At 31.3% G+C, this 19,529-nt stretch overlaps 1 protein-coding gene across 1 annotated transcript in view; it reads right to left on the bottom strand.

Moving 5' to 3' along the window:
- The window catches only part of LOC142328025 (uncharacterized), a 117,771-nt gene extending 100,093 nt beyond the window's left edge, over positions 1 to 17,678 (bottom strand). Inside the window, exon 1 of the mRNA XM_075371469.1 lies at positions 17,466 to 17,678. The gene's annotated coding sequence lies outside the window, so the exon portion shown is untranslated. The remainder of the gene's footprint in view (positions 1 to 17,465) is intronic.
- Between the last annotated feature and the right edge of the window lie 1,851 nt (positions 17,679 to 19,529).

Genomic DNA, 19,529 nt, shown 5'->3' with positions numbered 1-19,529 from the left:
ATTTATTAATTCATCGAAATACGCTTTTTATTGTCTTTTTACATTTATTCTTATATCAACGCGCATTCATTACGAGAATAAAAAAACCAGGAATCACCGACTCATGAGTACGCATTAAAAAATTTACACGCGCGCCGGCACGTGATACATATACGGATTTCCATAAAAATTAAACGGCTGTAAATACATTACTGCGGCTCCGTGTTGAATATTGTAACGAGGGTGTGGTATCGATATTTTACGGTCGGTAGACAAATGCTTGTGGCATCGGCTGAAAACTATTCGTTTATTATTTTTTTTTAACACTTTATATCGCCGCTAGTTTAAGTTAAAAGTCGTAAAATAATGGTTATACATTTTCTTTACGAGAATTTTTATAAAATATTTATACTTATTTAACAGTGTACTTGTATCGTTGTTCGAACTATACATTAACTTTGCCACTGCGGCTTTTTTGCTTTTTAACTCGACACGGTTTGCCGCCAAGAGATCATCGTCCGGTGTACGTCAGTCGCTTTTCTTTAACCGTTCGATTTTCTGTTCTAAACGAATAAGATTTTAAAATGACACGCGTATGTTGATCTATCACGCTTCTCACTTATGACAACATCTTTAAAAGTTTCTTAGAATTGTATTCGCATCCTCATAACTTTACTAAACTATATATATTTGACCTTTCTGGCTTTTTCCCTTATTTTTTTTATCCGTAATTCCTTTTACCTTCCCCTTTTTTTAGTTGTTAATATAATACTACTACTAGCACTACTTCTACTAATAATAATAATAGTAAAGTCATCACATTTTCTTGAATATTAGTCCGTAGTCTCGAACTCAAAAGTTTTACCTTGTATTTATAATAAACTTTTTTATTATCATATATATTTATATACCGCCTTAATAATGAGTATATTTAAAAAGAATTTCTTCTGAATTAATACTCTATTTATTAAATACATGTTTTTTTTTCAGCCTTTGGTTTGTTCAGAAATCTACTTTGTGTTGTTCTTTTATTATTAATACAAGGGTGCCTGTTTATTGATTTATCGTTTAGATTTTTTCAAACCGATGTGCCTTCCCCTTGTCAGATCCAAATATTACGTTAGTTAAACTTGGCTATAACTCTGGAACCGATGAAAATAAGTACCGCTTATGACAATCATTGAAGAGCTCTCTATAAGGGCTTATTACTACAGTTAGGAAAAAGTCTAAAATTCAAATTTTATTGGATTTTGGGCTTTTTTGAACGCTTTTTGTCCAGTCGATTGCAATCAAAAGGGGAGGTGCACAACTACATGTTACAACAATCCTAAATTCAAAATTTTAACATCCTACTATACTAGTTTATATATTAATTTTGTTTCTCGGGGCTTAAGTAGTTATGTGGTGTAAATGAGAACGTGACGGATCCCTAATCGTGGTCACGTTGGTTCGAATCTGACCTCATATATATAGATTTTTTTTTTAATTTAAACATATTGATTTATTAATAATTATTAACCTCTGTAAAAATTGTTCAATTAAATTGGAAAGTATATAAAATTATATGAATATAAAACAACTGTTTAATAATATTTCTTTATGAATAATTTTGAAAAGAAATATAAGGAAATCACATTACAACGCATCTTCTTCCAATTTTTGAATGAAATTCAATGGATTTGCCAGATATCTGACCGGTTAATTTTTGTAAGCCGCGCTATTGAAATCTTGAATATATATATTTTTTTATATAGATCTTCTACGAAAGAAAATTCTAAATAAGAATGTAAAATGTGTGATAAAGACGTAATATAGGAATCGGTGATTAAATGAAGAAATTTTGAGCGGAACACTTAAATCAATTTTAAATTCCTTTTTTTAGCACGACCAAAAATCTGATTTAGATGGTTTTAGGATGATATTTTTACAGTAATAAATTTTTTTTAAGTGAATAGGTGACTCGTAACGAATATGTTAATAGATTCGCTTAATGGGTGCTTTCAAACTACGATACTTTGTTTTAATTTAATGCGGTCAGGTAAACCGTTCTTCCAGATGAAGCCCGAGTTAACGAACGGTTGTGTGTCGGGGAATAACTATGCTATTTAACAAATACGATTATATCACCTTTCTGCGTAAGATGAAAACGTAACACGTGTAGATTTTGTCAGATTAAACTTCATTCTCAAGTTTTCAAACCGTCTTTCTACGAAGTGCAATTGTTGTAATCTTAAAATAGATGTTTGTACGGACTCGTATAAATGAATGTTACGACGCAATGTCGATGCGATCTAAGCGCTAGGGATGGACAAAATTATACATTCATTTAACGTCATCGAAGAAAAATAAAATCAGTAAGTCTCTATATCTGAAACGATAACTCTTAGACGTACAAGTCCGATTTATAATTAACATCCGATCGAGTAACAAAAATAAATTGAAAAAATGTATTACTTAAAAAAGTTACACACAAATTTAAATTACTTCTCGAGGCAGTCCCAGCCCGAATTCGAGCACTTGTTATATTATGACACCGGATTGTCTATTTCCTCTTTAATTTTAAACATTTTGTTCGGTACTATTCCTTTCATCGAATCCAATCACGAGTTCATCACCGCTTTTAAAGTGTCGAGTAGCCAGCCAATTTTTCAGTTTTCTGAACCGTTGAAATTCAGACGGTGGCAAATCAGAACTGTAATGGAAGCGGTCAATAATCTGCAAAATAAACGTGTTTATTTATTGTTAGCGGTGATGTGAGATTATGCGATAAACAACCCCTTTGTCTTCCTTTTACTGGAATAAAAGGTGAAATATTAAAATAAAAATAAGAATATAAGGCGAGAGCATTTCTTGCATTTTGTTCTGTATCGCTTTGTCGCCGTTTCACAGTAAGCGTCTGCGGATATTATCCTACACGGCTCTATAAATTTTCCCAAAAAACTTTTTTAAAGTCTTAAAACACGGAAGCCGTGTTTTTCTTGTTCGAATCGATTTGTTGGAATTTTTGGGTTCGTTCGGAAAGCGTGTAGATTCGCTGTTTGGACTGTTCTTTTACCTCGATATCGATGAACCGAAACCTTGTCTCGTGCCCGGTAACAATATTGTAATAAATTCACTTCCTTTATTCCGTTATCGCCGAAGAAAGTCGACGTCACGCTTCCATTCTTTTCGTTTTGCGGGCATCTTTCAAGCAAAAGTCGTTTCTGTACCCTTGTGCACAGCACTTATGAAAACAAGTAGAACATTTGCAACATCGATTTGGATGTTACAGGTCGGCTGCGGTTACATTCGTGTGTAAAAATACCGTAGAGAGTGTGCCTTGAAATTTGAAAAAACTTTCCACCGAGTTCAGTAATTGTGAAGCGGCATTTATCACGAATGGCACGTTCAATTTTTTCACCAAGTTCATTAATCACAATGGAATATCGGCCTCTTCCTTCTCCGTCGTATAGATTAGTTTGCTCTACGCCGGAATTTCCTCCATTATTCTCTCACAGAACCATCACCCGTTATATAGTACCGTAAACTACGCCCAGCCGACGTTGGAACTCGGTCGCAGATGTTCCGTCTACTTGCAGGAAACGAATGACGCTACCTATCTCGCAACCGGCGGCAGCCGCTACAATTGTCTCCGTATTTCACCGTATACTTCTCGTGCGGTACGTAAAGAAGAAACGGTGACTGATTGTAAGCGAGACGATATTTAACTTCGGTGATGTCGACCAGGCACGATCTGTATGTTGCTACAGAGACCGATTTGTTTTTAAACAAATAGAACTTTAGTTAACTTACAAACGGCCTACGTATTAATAGGTATCAAATGCATACCTATTGATACGTTAGGTTTATACATCGAGTTATATTAGGTGAAGTGTCTGTTCCCTGAAGGTTTATAATATTAAAAAATTTGTACGGTTTCAAATAAATAAATTTAAATTTCATTTCCTGAGGAATTATTTTGTTTTTCAAAGAATATATTCTCTCACGATTTAGTAAATTAATCATATTCCCAGGCATGATTTACAATTTTTATTTATGCATTTTTTTTTATATACAAGTTAAGAACTTGATAATTAATTTATAAGAAAATATAAAACTTTGAAAAAATTAATATTTAATTTATTTATTCGTATATTTATTTTTACGTTTTAAAGTTATTTCTAACAAGTTCTATTAACATATAGAATATCAGATAAATTTATCAATAAATTGTAATTTATTCAATTAATACCGTTAAAACGAATTATAATATATTTTTTTAAGTTATATATTTTATATAATGTGTTGTTTGTGAATAAACATGATCGCAAAGTGGATTATAAATGTATTCAGTGTATATATCCGTTTACATCATGTGGCCTGGAAATTTCCAGTTATTCTAAAATCAAGTCCACCCACAATTTGTTTTAATTTTTTTTTGTTTTTTTTGTTTTTTTAATGTGTAAATAAGCGCCCATATATTTTGTAATCTAATCATATATATATATATATATATACATATATATACATACGCGCGCGCGCGTGTTTGTCGTAAGGTCGATTACCACCAAACGGTAAGAAACGCCTCCACATTACATTTTTTCTTAATTTAAGAATTTATTTATCTGAACCGGTTTTTTCGTTTTTATACAATTTAAAAATTTTAGCAGAATTAAATTAAGTAAGAATACAGATAATAAAAAAGATCATTATGTATAAGAATAGAGTAGAAAAGTTTAAAATACTTACACCTTTTTTTTTAATTAATATTAATTATAAAATTTGAATTAGATTTTCATTTCATTATATTATAAATTAGTTAATTAATAAATATTTGTCAAGAATATTTGTATATCTTAAGGAATTTACGAGTTTACAAATAAAATATAATAGTAAAAATACAAATTATCAACACCTCTTTTTTTTAAATTATCTCTCTATCGCAGTAGTGTGGGTTATTTAAAAGAAATGTTATTTATTTGTGAACAGTTATAATCTACTAACTATTTTATCGTAGAAAAATATGTTTCATAATTTTTTATACCTTTAATTAATTTGAAAAAAAAAAAATTAGGAATTACAGAAAATTATCTATAAAAAGTACTACGTCCTTTCGGTTTTCCCAGAGATGTAAATTCGACATTCCATAACATTTTTAAGTCGATACTCTCTCAAAAGGCAGGCGAAGTTTTACAATCAAACTTTCTGAGCGCCTTCCGTTCAACAAATGTTTAAAATAGAAATAATACAATAAAATTATGTTCTTAGTAAAATCTAACTTTAAATAAAAACTATAATTATTATTATTAATAATAGTGAAAATTGAGTTTTTAATGATTTGGCTGATACAGGAAGCAGATTTAACCCATCATTTTAAAAAAATGAAAATGTTTACTTAAAAACGCTAATAACTGTGAGTTGTTTCTGATATATGACTTACACACATATCACACACAACTTACGAGTAATCTAAAATATTTATAATTTTATTTAAATATAATAATTTTTCGCTTATTTAATTCAATGATTCTAACTAAAGTTCGTGCGCATATCGTGCTTAATTCGCGCAGGTGTGGCGATTCTGCGGTGACGGTCGGTACTAACTAAATTATATAATTTCCTAACATAGAACAAATTTCGCTTGTAAGGTAGGCAAACCGGTGTAGTCACGAGGCTTAACGCATCAAGTACCGAGTCGATAAGGCGATAGAGTTTGAGACCCAGCAAGACCAGAGTTACTTTTTCGTACTTTAAATATTATTGATTTATTTATTTCTACCGATCACAATGTGACGTCACAATGTAGCGGACGACTACAACAGAATTTTTTGGGGTGGGGTGCAATTTTGCAAAACCTTTTTTTGCAAATATTGTTATTTCTTCATCGTTAACAAATCCGCCTAAGAAAAATATTACTTTAATTAGGCGAAATCTCGAGATACTGAGGGTGACCTTGCTCTACAGTCTCATCCCCTTGACGTTTTAAGTTGAAAATTTAATGGGATCAATGCCCCATACGTAGAAATAATCTGACCGAGTTTTGTCAAAATCGTTCTAGTAGTTCTGGAGATATTAAGGTGATTTAGAGGGCGACACCGAACACACATGCATGTACATATGAATATTAACATCCGGAAAATTTCCATCCGGTTTTTGGGTTCTTAGGTGTCAAAAGTCAAGATCCAGTCCAATTGCAATACTTTCCTTTCTAGAGCTATGGCTCTGCTATAGCGCTATCGAGACGGGAGAGTAAAATGCGTGTCCGATTTGACTCCCACGATTAATGAAAGTTAAATTGAGAAAAAATATTAATAGATTTTATTAAAAATGCTACGCGAGATAGTTGAAGAGCACGAGGTCCAGGTCGATCTCTTTAACCAAATCGTAAAAATTTATCATAAAAATTATACTTAGAATATAATTGATGAAAAAAAAAGATTTTTAGTAAAATTTTGGATCCTTTTTGACCCCCTTGATCGGTAACTACGTCGCATAACGTATTTAATAACAGCCACATTTTGAAAAATAAATAAAGTACCAGAAATTATAAGTTTTAAAAAACGTTTAATTCTTCGGGTCTCATGGAACCCTCTTTTTTAAAATCTTCTCAAGTAATCTACTTTAGATATTCCCAGTTGGATTTTCAATCTTAAAAATGGATATTTTAAGTACAGGTTCCATTCAGTTTCCGTGGTTTTCGGGGCTTAAAAATTTATTTATTAGTGTAATTATTTACTTCAGTAAGATGTTATTGAAGAAGGCTAAAAACCTATAGGAGCTCTTTTTTTATTTTAGTAATAATTTACGGAAAGATAATAATTTTGGGTCGTAAATCAAGCCGAACATGGGGTGTATACGTATGTAGTCAGATTTTTGTGTTAAATTTCATATTTTTTGGATCGGATTTTGTTAAGGAAAATATTGTTTAGAAAAAATGTTGAGTATCCCTCCACCCCTGAAACAGATCTAAAATATTAATCAAAATAAAAGCCGACAAAGCATATCTATGAACGAACATACCTACCTACCTACCTACCTTTAGGAATATTCTTCTTTTTTTGTATTTTTTGAACCGAGTCGATATTTACACCTGTCCCAAAATTTTGGTCGATCGCTATACTTTCCCTTTGTATGTAATCTGCTGTAGCAGGACCAACACACACACACACACACACACACACACACACACAGAGAGAGAGAGAGAGAGAGAGAGAGAGAGAGAGAGTGAGAGAGTTATAACCGGGAAAGTAAAAATAATAATAAATAAACACTAATGTAATTAAACATAGTGCGTAAAAGAGATTTTTATCTATCGTTTATTTTTTTATTTTTACTTATGGTTGGTTTCATTACAGGAATATTTTATTTAATTTTTGTGCAGGCTGAAAGCAAAGATAGAAAGGTTTTCTTGTACCGAATCGTTTTAATTTACTATTGCGACATGTTCACCGTTTGATAACTTCAACAACAACAAGTCAACAGTGATAACAAGTCATAACATTTTGATAACAAGTCAACAGTGTAATGGAAAAAAAGATTGGCACGGAAAAGAGAAATTCAATTAAAACCGCTGAAATTTCAACTGTGCCGTTTTAGGAAAAAATAAAACGCTGTACTGCCGATACAGATGTAAAACGTACAAGTTTAGAACTATAATACAATTACGTGAAATAACTATACTCTTCGAACAAACGATCGAGATCGCCAATAGTTTTAATGAATTTTTTTTCCATTTTGTATATCTTCTTTCAACACACAGCTCGTGAAAATTGTGAATTATGTACGTAATATAAGAATAAAAATTAATTATGTATGTAATGTAAAATATTTATACTCGGTTAGATGCGAAAAAAATTTTTTTTTTTTACCTACGTTCGAAATAGGAGTATTTTTTTAATGACCGCCACTTTGAAACTGACTATCGGAAAATTTTACAAAATATTTAAATGACATACAAAATTATTTTTTTAAATAGAAACTACTGTGTTTTTTTTCATTTAAGCTCTTATCGAAGATATGAAACACAAAAATAGAGATACTTAAGCGTCATATCTACAGGTTTTCTTCAAGTTACCATTTACAATACTAAGGGACAAACTTCAGTTGAAGAACAAGCTTCAACACGATATAAAACTAATTTTTATCAATAAATAAAAATATATATATACATACTCACGCGCAGGCACACATGCACGCATTTACATTTTATTAGGAATTTCTTTTATGAAGTGTAAACTGATTGTAAAAGAAAGATTTTTTTTGTAATAAATTGAATTAATTGGCCGAGAAATATCTGTATAATTCTGAACTCAATTTACTGCACCTGCATTAATTGCAGATACATACATTACAAAACTTAATCGTATATATTTCATAAGACAACACGCCTGTTAATCGTTCTGCATTTCATAACAGAAGTTATTTATTCGTAATTAATAATCACCATTTTTCGAGAAAAAAGAATTTTCCCGAGTTCTGAATTCGATAAATTCAGTACGCGTTGATATTACAAACCGATTGTATTTAAAAGACAATTCATTTAGCGGATGAAATTAAAAATATACTTTTTTAATATTGAATAATTTAACTTGATATTTTTCCCTGTCACTAATTTTTCTGTTAAAAAGACGGCTGATCGAATATGAGTTAGCAGATAAACTATTAAAAATGCAAGTTATTAAGTTTCCATATGTCAATTTGAAATTCACAAGAATTTCCCGTTTTTACTGAAAATTAACTTTCAATTTAATTTATATTTAAATTATTCAACCTATGTAAGATGTACGGTTAGATCGTGATGGCTAATCTGACGTCTAGCTTTCAACGGTTTAGACATTTTTAAGCTAAATACACTCATTCTACTGGGATTCCTAAAAGACAATACTTATTCTGTCATGTTTACTTTTATTATAAAAATAAAAAAAAAAACATTTTTAGAAATACCAACTTTGTATTGTTTTGTAAGTGTTGTTTAAACTTGTCAATTAATATTTACTATTAAATTCTATTTGCTTGTTTTCTCCAATCAGTTTTCCAGCTAGTGCCGGAAATATCAGAGTGTGTGTGTGTGTGTGTGTGTGTGTGTGTGTGTGTGTGTGTGTGTGATTACAGCTACCTTGCCAGGCCTGACGTAGCTGCATACGTACTACATTGTTAAGTGTAACTATACCGGTACACATATGATCTAGAACAGACTCAGTTCGACCGCTCCTTAGACGTGTGGTTAATTGAAACCCGATCGCCAAAGAACACCGGTATCGGAAGTCTACCGTTCAAATCCGTATAAAACCGACTGTCCTTACCAGGTAAGGGAATTAGGACTAAATTTCGTTGTTGCGATCAACATGTTAGGTGGTATGTTGTGTTGATTTTGCCTCAATTTACGAGACATTCACGTAATTGGCTCATAATAAGTAGAACTAGGCGCGGGGTTTGCGCTTCCGCGAGCTCGGTTAGCTAGTTCAGAGAGATACGATGTAGGACATTCAAGAAGTCCGGATGAGGCCTACAGCGAATGCAATAAGCCGAGTTATTAAATCACCGATGCAAATGTCTACCGAGGCATTTGCATCGGTGGCAACCCAACGAGGCCTGGCTTACTACTACGAGATGTAAAATGTCAGAGGGCGATAGACGACTCCCGTTAAAGCCCAACAGGGCAAGTAACGGGGGGGGGGAGTGGTGTGGCGACCGGAACGTCACTAGGCGGGTGTCTTTCCCTTCGGGGTTGGGATGTTCTTGCAAGGACTCGAAACTTAGAACTCTCGACTTCGAAAATCAACTGATTTTGCGATGAAGAGTTTAACCGCTAGATTAATCCGGCAGGTTTATTAAAGATCTATTAACGGTATTAAATATAGTACTGTTTTGCTTTGTAGCGGCTGAATAAAAGCTAAGCTTTTCATCATTATTAAACATTTATTATATTTAAATATTTTCCAGTCTGAAGTATAATATCGTCTCTTGGGGCTCCCTCAAAAAGTCAGAACGGGTTAGAGAATATCGAAAAACAAGCTGTAGCTCATTTTTTGGCTTTCATATGAGTAAGTATGACATGCAAAATCGTATTTAAAAAATGAAGAATGTTAATTATCCATACGATTGTATTATGAATATGTAATCTTTGTAAAAATTATAGTGACTTACTCGTAAAAAAATAACAATATCCATATGTGCCAAACCAGACGTCGGAAATGTTTTCGTATAACTCAACAAAACGCTTTAGAAAAAGAAATGGTCTTATCACGTTTCCGTTGACATTTTTATAAAATTACCTAACAATTTGAAAAACCGACCCGTTTATTTAAAATACAACTAACAGATTTTATTTTACAAAAATAGTATTTTTCTATCGATGAATTTTAAAATAGTGCTAATTAAACAGGTAAAAAATTACCTTTATAATTTCTGCATCTGATCCAAGTGATGCACACAAATAATTTTTATCATCACCTCCTTCCTTTTGAATTGTTAATTATTTTGTAAATGTTTTAATAGATAACTCAAATATATTTTATAGATACTTAATATTAAATATAAAATACCTAACATTACCTCAGTGTTTAGGTTTTAAATAATCAAACTGGAATTAAATCATATTTACTTTTTTATTTAACCATTAAATTTGTATTTTCTTATTCTCCTCTGAGCGAGATTTTACCACGATTTCCCTCGACTGAGATATTGCAGTTAATTTTTTATCCATAGAGCATATATAACACTGATAGACAAAAAAAAATGTTTAATGTTTCTCTAAGTGTGATACCATTTCTTGAATTGATTTTTTGGGTACAATACAAATCTGTAAATACAATTTTTTTATCGCCCTTAATTAAAAATAAATTACGCTTAAAAAAAAAATTAAGGGAGAACGTAGTTAAAATCAGTAAAATTTATAATTTTGCATGGCCCTACCAGTGTTAGAATAATTTCGCTGATGCTTTTCTTTTATAAATAGCCTCAGGCGCATCCCGAATTAATACCCAACAAGAATAGCTAGCGTGTTAGTATTCCATTTACCTTTATAGCGGCTTTCCATCACCGAAATATCTTGGTGGAAACGTTCACAGTGATCGTCACTTACGTCTCCGAGGTTGTCCGGGAACAAATCCAGATTGAGTGGAGGAAATATATTTTCGAAAACAAATTACTTCCTATAGCTCTGTATGAAGTAAGAAGTTGGTTAACAATATCTTGGTAATTGTCGGATTTTTGTTTGCCGAGAAAATTTTTGCAAACGTCTTTAAGTGAAGCCCAAGCTGCACTTTCTACACTACTTAACATCGACTTAAATACATCATCTTTGACCAACTTTCTTATTTGAGGACCAACAAATATTCCTTCTTTAAATTTTACTTCACTTACATTCGGAAATTTCTGCCTAAAGTACAAAAATTTGTGACTATTTTCTTCATTGCTTTTACAAAAGTTTTCATTAGCCATGACTTGATTTGGAGGGGGGGGGTAAAAATATTTTTTTTGGATTCAACTAATGGCTCGTGAATTCGTTTCGTCCACTCGTTTCGTTGTTTCGTTTCTTCCACTCTTTGCTAACATATTGTTTATCCCTAGCTCGGCTGTCCCATTCCAAAAACACCATGTATTTAGTATAGCCTAACTGCATTCCTAACAAAGTAGCTCTAACTTCCAAATCATCACATATGTTCCATATATGTTTATTATAATTTATTTTTTCAAGAACGTCTTTCATCACATCGTATGTCTCTTTCAAATTAATACCGTAAGCGATTGGTATCGAAGAATTTTTGTTACAGTTGTGTAGTATTTTTAAACTATACTTGGACGAATCTATAAAAAGGCCCCAGTCCTCAGGTTTATGAACTTGTAAGTGCAACATGAGCTCATCAATATTTGTGCGATAAACCAAATTATTTTCATCAATAAAGTAGTGACAAAATTCTTTTTTGTCGGCTTCGAAAGCCCGAAATTTTTGTAGTTATTTGAAGTAAATTCCAGCCTTGCAGTCTTGATCCTAACAGCTCAGTTTGATTTTTTGATAAATTTAAATCCCTAACCGAATCATTTAATTCACCTTATGATATAATATGTGGCTTATCGGAAGATAATTCAAAATCAAAATCATTGTTGTCTTCTTCTGTACCGCCTGATTTTTCATCGCTGCTTTCGAAACATACATTCACAGGCGGCTCAGGAACCGGAATAATTTCACTGTGAGGTACAGGCCTGATTGTAGATTGCGATGAAGGATATTTTACAATTGTTTAGATTTTTTTTAAATTCCAGACACACTTGTTAAACAAAAGTAACAGTCGGTTACACGATCTTATGGTTCATGCCAAAGCATAGGTACACCAAATGGCAAAGACTTCCGTGTATCTTTCAACCATCCTCTTAAATATACAGAACAATTAGTGCATACTATATGAGGAGCCCACGTCTTATCCCGGTCACCAATTTTACACTGAAAGTACAAACGATATGCTTTTTTAATTAAAGGTGTAACGTTTTTCTATTTGATTTTACGGAAAACTCACCACATACATAACAAAAGGCATCCACATCATTTACACAATTTCGAGGCATTATGACACTGCACTGTTAACAAACTTATGACTGAACAAAATTAATTCATACCTAAATCCAGTGTTTAATACAAACAACACAGCTGTGTTTTCAGCTGCATGTTTTCACCTGCAAAGATATGATTAATCTTGTCTATAAAGGCTCACTCTTCGGTATTAGATATTATTTCATAATATGTGACTACGATATGATTTTATTCTTTGTCTAGTATTGTTTATTTGGTTAACAAAGTTAAACAATAAAAAATTAGCTAACAAAATAAAATATAGGAGCTTAAAATGCTAACTATACGTTAAAAAATGAAAAAAAAAAAATAATTAAAATTTAAAACCTTTTCAAAAATGGTGGGCGATAGAAAGATTCTTATTTCATATTCATTTTTAGCATCAAAAAACCAGATTAAAATCATGCATCGCATGTTGGGAAACAAAAATTATGTTTATCAACGTAGTCGTTCCTGACGCGATTTATATTTATTATATACCGATCAAAATAAAAGATTTAGATTATTTTTTTCATTATTATTTCTTTATCATTAATTTATTTTTGAATACGGTAACTGTTTTTTTCTTCGTGTATTACGAGTATAATCATTGTTGTTTAACCATCGAAATAACCTGTAATTTTAAATTATTAATAAAACCAGTCGTAATAGTTTTTAAACGTTGTATTAATTAAATATTATTTGTTAATTTTTTAAAGTTTAAATGACTTAATTTTATTTTGTACCTTTGTATGAGTGTACGCAAATATATTTATTTATTTTATTTTTTTCATTTTAAAGAACTTAATTTTAGGTTTATTTAAATAAATAATTTTTATCGTTCTGTTTTCGAGATATATCATTTATAAAAAATGTATCTGGATACAAAATAATTAAAGACGTATTCGCATCAGGAGATATTATTTATTTATATTTTCAATCTTTTATTTTACTGAAACCGCCTTAGTTGCAATAAAATATTATAACTTGCAACAAATTTTTTTCCCGCTGCTACAAAAAATTCTTGCGCCTTTTACCTTAAATTCTTATCAGAGTTTTAAATTTTAATTTTTAACGTTAGTCGTTGATGAATACATTTTTTAAAGAAAGTAGACTTTTAATTTTATTTGAAAAATTAATTTAAAAGTAAAATATGAGACATTTTTAAATACTCGTATTTAAAATTTATTTAAAATCACCTAACATAATGAATAAATATCAAACCTTTGAGTTTGATATTTCTAATTAATGTTTCTATTAAATGCACTTTATAATTAATGATTTAATTAATATCTAATAATACACGTCGAGTGACGTGCTAAATATTAAAAAAGGGACAAAATCAGAACTAGGATTAAAAGAAAAACTACACTAGTGAAGAATGTTAGACGATTTCTGAAAAAAGGCTGAAATATGAGTAGCCTGAGTATCTTAGTAGAAAAAAAAATATCGATGGAGCAACTCAAACTAAAAGGAAATCTCCAAATTTGAAAAAAAACAAGGTCAGGCACTTAAAAGGATATTAATAGAAATCGGTTTAATAAGACAGGTAATAGGGGATAATGATCGACGAATTGGGGAAGAGTGCTGTGAACTTCGGATTTAAGGCACGGTTGTCACCAAAATGACTACTATTCCTTTAAGAGAATGCTTACATATTTTACGTGAAAAATAAAAAAGTTTGTTTTTTTGTAAGTATTGAATATTTAATTGTAAATATAGTAATGTAGTTTTTTTATAGATTTATTTGTACCTAAAGCTACATGATTATTAAAGTTGGTTTCATCTCACATTAAATACGAATAAATAAATTTAATAAAAATCTTTTTTTTTAAACTGAACCGACTCCAAAACAGATAATATAATTTTTTTTTAAATTGCACTGAAAATGAGAATATAATTGTTCGACTATGCCCTTTTTAATGCAATCTTTGATAAGTATTATTTGAAGTCAGCGTAAAACTTTTAATTAATTAAGAGAACAAAAAAAAAACAGATTACAAAATTGTTTCAATTTAACACCGAATTCATAAAATAGGATTCACAATCATTGTATTGGGGGCGTAGTGGAAAAATTAATTTTTCTTTTCGGTGCAGTTTTTTAAAAAAATTATTTATTTTATATTTTTTGGAATCGGTTCAATTTTTTTAAAGCTTATATTTTACTCTTTTTACTTTTGTAACTTCATCAAAGCTGAAATACGGAAAAGCCTACAAAAGAGACTGTTTGAAAGAGAAAATAATTTTCTCTTGAAACAAAACGACTTACAGATTTAGATAAAGAGGGAAAATAGGACTCGGAATCAAGAGTGTGATATCGTACATTAACAGAGGATGTCTATAATAATAAGGAACGTTGACATGATTTGGTCCGCCAGCGCCTTTCAAGAACAAAGATCATACCGTTTTTCGTTTATTCATAAACGTATTTGTAACGAATCTCTTGAAGAACGTTCGCATCGATTGACTGTTGAAAGAGGGCGTCATCTTGAAAAATTTCGAAAGGAAAGAGCCGATGAAAGATGTACTCGTTTTCAGAGGATGCATCAAGTATTAAGTAATAAAGGTACGTATTCAAAGCAGAAGCTTTTCAAAAAGCGATAAGTTCGTTCTGCTACTTAATCCGAGTGTTTCGTCCGATATTTATTTGTAACGATCCAGGTTAAAATATAAAAGTTGAAATATTAAAATCGGGCCAGGTTCACGTCGCTCTCAGTCGTGTAAAAACATAGAGGCTTAGCTATATCAAGTTAGGAACCAAATAAGCTATTGAATAAACTACACGACGAGAGATCTTCACGCAGAAATGCGAATATTGAGGTCTCTTCCGCGGTGAATGCCTACCAGTATTTTTTATTTTATAACGGGTGTTTTTTTTTTTTTTAGAGTGATACTTTTGATAGAGATAGCTGTCATTTTTTTGTTTGTTTTGATGACGGTTTGTTTTGCCGTTTCAGATCAGTGAGCATTGGCAAATGACCATGGAAAAACTGAGGCTGCAACAACGTTTACAAATTGTGGAAATATATTTCTAAAATCAATGTTCTGTTCGCCAAACGAATAGAGCACTTGATAATTGTTAGCTGCACATAATCGTCCATCAGAGTAACTTATTCGTCGAACTATTGAAAAATTTCAAAAAAACATTTACTCTACTCATCGCAAAGCCAACAACAAGACAAAGATCTGTACGTACAAACGAAAATATCGGTGCTGTCAGTGATAATGTTGAAGAAGATCCGATTCGTCGCCGTTCTCAACAACGTGGACTTTGTCCATCCACTACACGGAAAATTTTACGTAAAGATCTTGATCTACACCCGTACAAGATGCAACTGATGCAAGAACTGAAGCCGCAAGACTATAAGCGTCGTTCGGTGAACGGTGCATAAATCTATTGGAAACTGATCCACTTTTTTATCAAAAAATTTTATTTAGTAAGGGAAGCTCATTTCTGGTTAAACGGTTATGTCAACAAGCACAATTACCGTACGTGGAGTAAGATCAATCCTCAGGAAATTTACGAATCTCCATTTCATCCAGAAAAATAAACTTATGGTGTGGATTATATGCTGGAGGCATCGGTGGTCCTTATTTCTTTAAAAATGAGGCCGAAGCGCAATTTACTGTCAACGGTGATCGTTACAGATCAATGATCAGTGATTATTTGTTTCCAAATTTGCATGACATCGACTTGCAACAGTTTCGGTTACAAAAAGATGGTGCCGCACCTCATACTGCTACCGAAACAATCGATTTATTGAAACAACAATTTAGCGACAAAATTATTTCACAAAACGGTCCAGTGAATCGGCTTCCAAGATCATGTGATCTAAAACCAGTGGAGACTTCACATATCCCCAAAGAAAACAACTTTGAGGATATGTGAAAATATACTAATTGAATTTACACATATATTTACAATAAATTCAGTTTGATTCGGTAATAAATTAACGATCGATTTTATATATTAACCGTTAAGTAAACTAAAAATACAGAGTACAAAATAAAACAGGTAAAAGTAAAAATGACAAACTGAATAAAAAGAATACACTTATTTGTTTTTTGGACATTACTTAAAATTACTCTTATTTTAAAACCTTCCCTTGATGAATATTTAAAAAATGAAGATCAAAAACGATCAAATTTTTTTTCATTAATTAGAAGAGAAAAAATATTAATAAATTTGTCCTGAGTAAATATTAATAAATCCTATAAGGAAAATCGACAGAAGAAAGAACTACATCGGAAATTTTGAACCGGATGTTAAACGGGAAGCGATCAAGAGGTAGACCGAGGTAAAATACTCGTCATCGTTGAGGAAGCTATAATAAGTAAGATTGTAAATTAGAAAAGTAGCTGAAAGAGGAGCGTCGGAAAAATATAAAATAGCTGGTCTGTTTTATTCATGAGATGACGTAGAAAACTTGCTAACAGAGATACGGAGAAAAAAAATTAATAAAATATTGAATTTAGATTAAATTTTTTTTAATCTATTTTAATTTTATTAAAATCTTTATTTTTAATTTTGTAATTTTTAATATGTTACAACGACAAAAACAAAAACTTAAATCTTAATATATTAATTATCTTAATTTAAACGCTCTAGTTAAAATAATAATTTAAAATATAATATTTTAAAACAGATTGATGCTGTACGGAAGATTCTGGGTTTGAATTCATATTCTTTCATTTTCAAGAAAAGTGAAGGAAATAATCGGATTCCGTACTTGCATAATTAATTAAATAAATAATTTAAATATTACATTTATTCCAGTAACAAGTGAATCAAGCGATTGAAGTAAATAAGCTTTAATTCTGTTTTCATGATATTACGCAAATTTATTTTGTGAAATAATATTGTACACGATATTTATTCTAATTCCCTCTCTAAATAAAATTAAATTTAATATATTTATAATATTAGATAAATAAATAAATAGAAATAAACATGACTGACTTATAAGAGTGATTTCTGAAGTAGAGGATCTTTGTTTTAGACTTTACAGTCTATTAGCGACGATACGAGGTGGTTGCTTGATGATGGAAACAAGCACTACTGTCAAAACATACAAAGTATTAGTAGTAAACGATTGAAAGTAGGGTGGACAAACCCTTCTGATTTGTTAAAAAGGGTTATTTTAAAGCGCATGCTCAACCCTTCCGACAGACATGTTACTTATCTTTTATCAATCTACACTTACACACGTCGAGTATAAATTATGTATAACAATCGTTACAACCACCTCTATTCTCCGATTTTTATTTTTTATTTTATTTTAATTTCATTCCTCGAATTCTAAGAAGTCACAAATCATAAATAATAACAAATCGCTATAACTCCGTCGGTGGCCTTTCATAAATTCTTAAAAATTCTTTATTACTGTACGTGTTATTCATTTCCTTGAATTTAAATGAGTCGTATTACATCAAAAATTTTTCTATTTATGTCGTTTTGAATTTTACTTTTCAAAATTTACATTCTATAATGTTATTAATTAATGTAATAACTCTATTTTTCCTTGTTTATTATAACAATTAATAATCAATGTTTGATTATTTGTTTGTGTGTTTGTATAGGTACTGAGTTAAAATTTTTTATGTATTACTTATACTTTACAGTCGGTAAGAAATCGTTAATCTCAAAAATTATTATGTTAATCTCAAAAATTATTATTACAGATAAAGCTTTTTTCTTAATTATTAATAATAATGTTATTTTCCGGCCTCCATGGGTGGTGAGTGGTCTCGTCTCCGCCTTTCACCCGGAGTTCCTGGGTTTGAATCCCGGTTAAGCATGGCATTTTTCATACTCCACAAATTTTCCATTCGGGCTTAATGACCACAGCAATCGATGCCCGCACATCTCATTAAATAAAAATAATAATATTATTATTATATTCAATTGGAAATATAAACAATTCGTTCAACTCGTATTTACAGTTTAATACATACAAATACTTTAAAATTTAATACGCAGAAAAATAATATTAGTTGTTTTCTGCAACCAGTTTTCCAGCTGCTGCCCGGTCTGGGTGTGTGTGTCTGTCTGGCTGTCTGTGTGTGTGTGTGTGTGTGTGTGTGGGTGTGTGTTTTGTGTGCATAAGCAAATGCATTGTTATTGGCTTGCCAGACGTGACGTAGCTGCAATGTAAGTGTAAATGCACCAGCAAACATGTAGTCTGGAACAGACTCGGGTCAACCACTCCTGAGACATGTCATTAATTGAAATCCAGCCGCCAAAGATCACCGTTGTTCTCACCCTTGCATTCAAATCCACATAAAAGCAACTGCCTTTACAAGGACTCGAATCTTAGAACTCTCGACCTCGAAAATCAGCTGACTTTTGCCATGATGAGTTTAGACGTTAAACTAATCCGGAGATTTATACAGAATAACTCGATTCCGGGGCAAAAAACAATTACAAATCAAAAGATATTTAAAATGTTACAAACTACAGCATAATTTAGATTCATTTGATACTCTGGTACTCTCATTTTGACCGCTGGTTTGACATCAAGTGGTGAATCGGTTGTAGCCTATCGTGTGCCTGTTTTATCTACGTAACTATACATAGCCATAACGTATCTACATCGAGTATAAAGCATTATTTGTAACTTGTTGTGAACTCTGTGTGCAATAGAACCTCAGCAAATTTGAACTAAATTTAACAAATTTAATTCTACAACGGTATGGAATTAATGAAAAATTCAAAAAGAAATCACCGATCGTAATTGATTATGAAAGGTTTAAACGGTGCCAAAAATAATCTTAATTGTTTTAGTAACATCAAAAGCGCTGTTTTTATTGGAAAAGAATATAATTGAGTGACGGCTGTCAAAAATTTACGCCAGGATTTAACCTTAATTGAATTGGGGGCTTAATTTCAAAACCATGCGTGTTCTATATGAGGGTGTTCGCGAAACTACAATGCTGTATGCTGCACCTGTCTTGGTCATCGAATGAAGTACAAATGTTATTGGAATATTTTTTGAGAGCCCAGCTTCTCCTACTTTATCTGTGA

Source organism: Lycorma delicatula, chromosome 7 (assembly GCF_047948215.1).
Source record: "Lycorma delicatula isolate Av1 chromosome 7, ASM4794821v1, whole genome shotgun sequence".
In the NCBI taxonomy this organism is placed as follows: Eukaryota; Metazoa; Arthropoda; class Insecta; order Hemiptera; family Fulgoridae; genus Lycorma; species Lycorma delicatula.
Note: the sequence above shows the minus strand (reverse complement) of the source record. Positions and strands in the feature narration are given on the sequence as shown.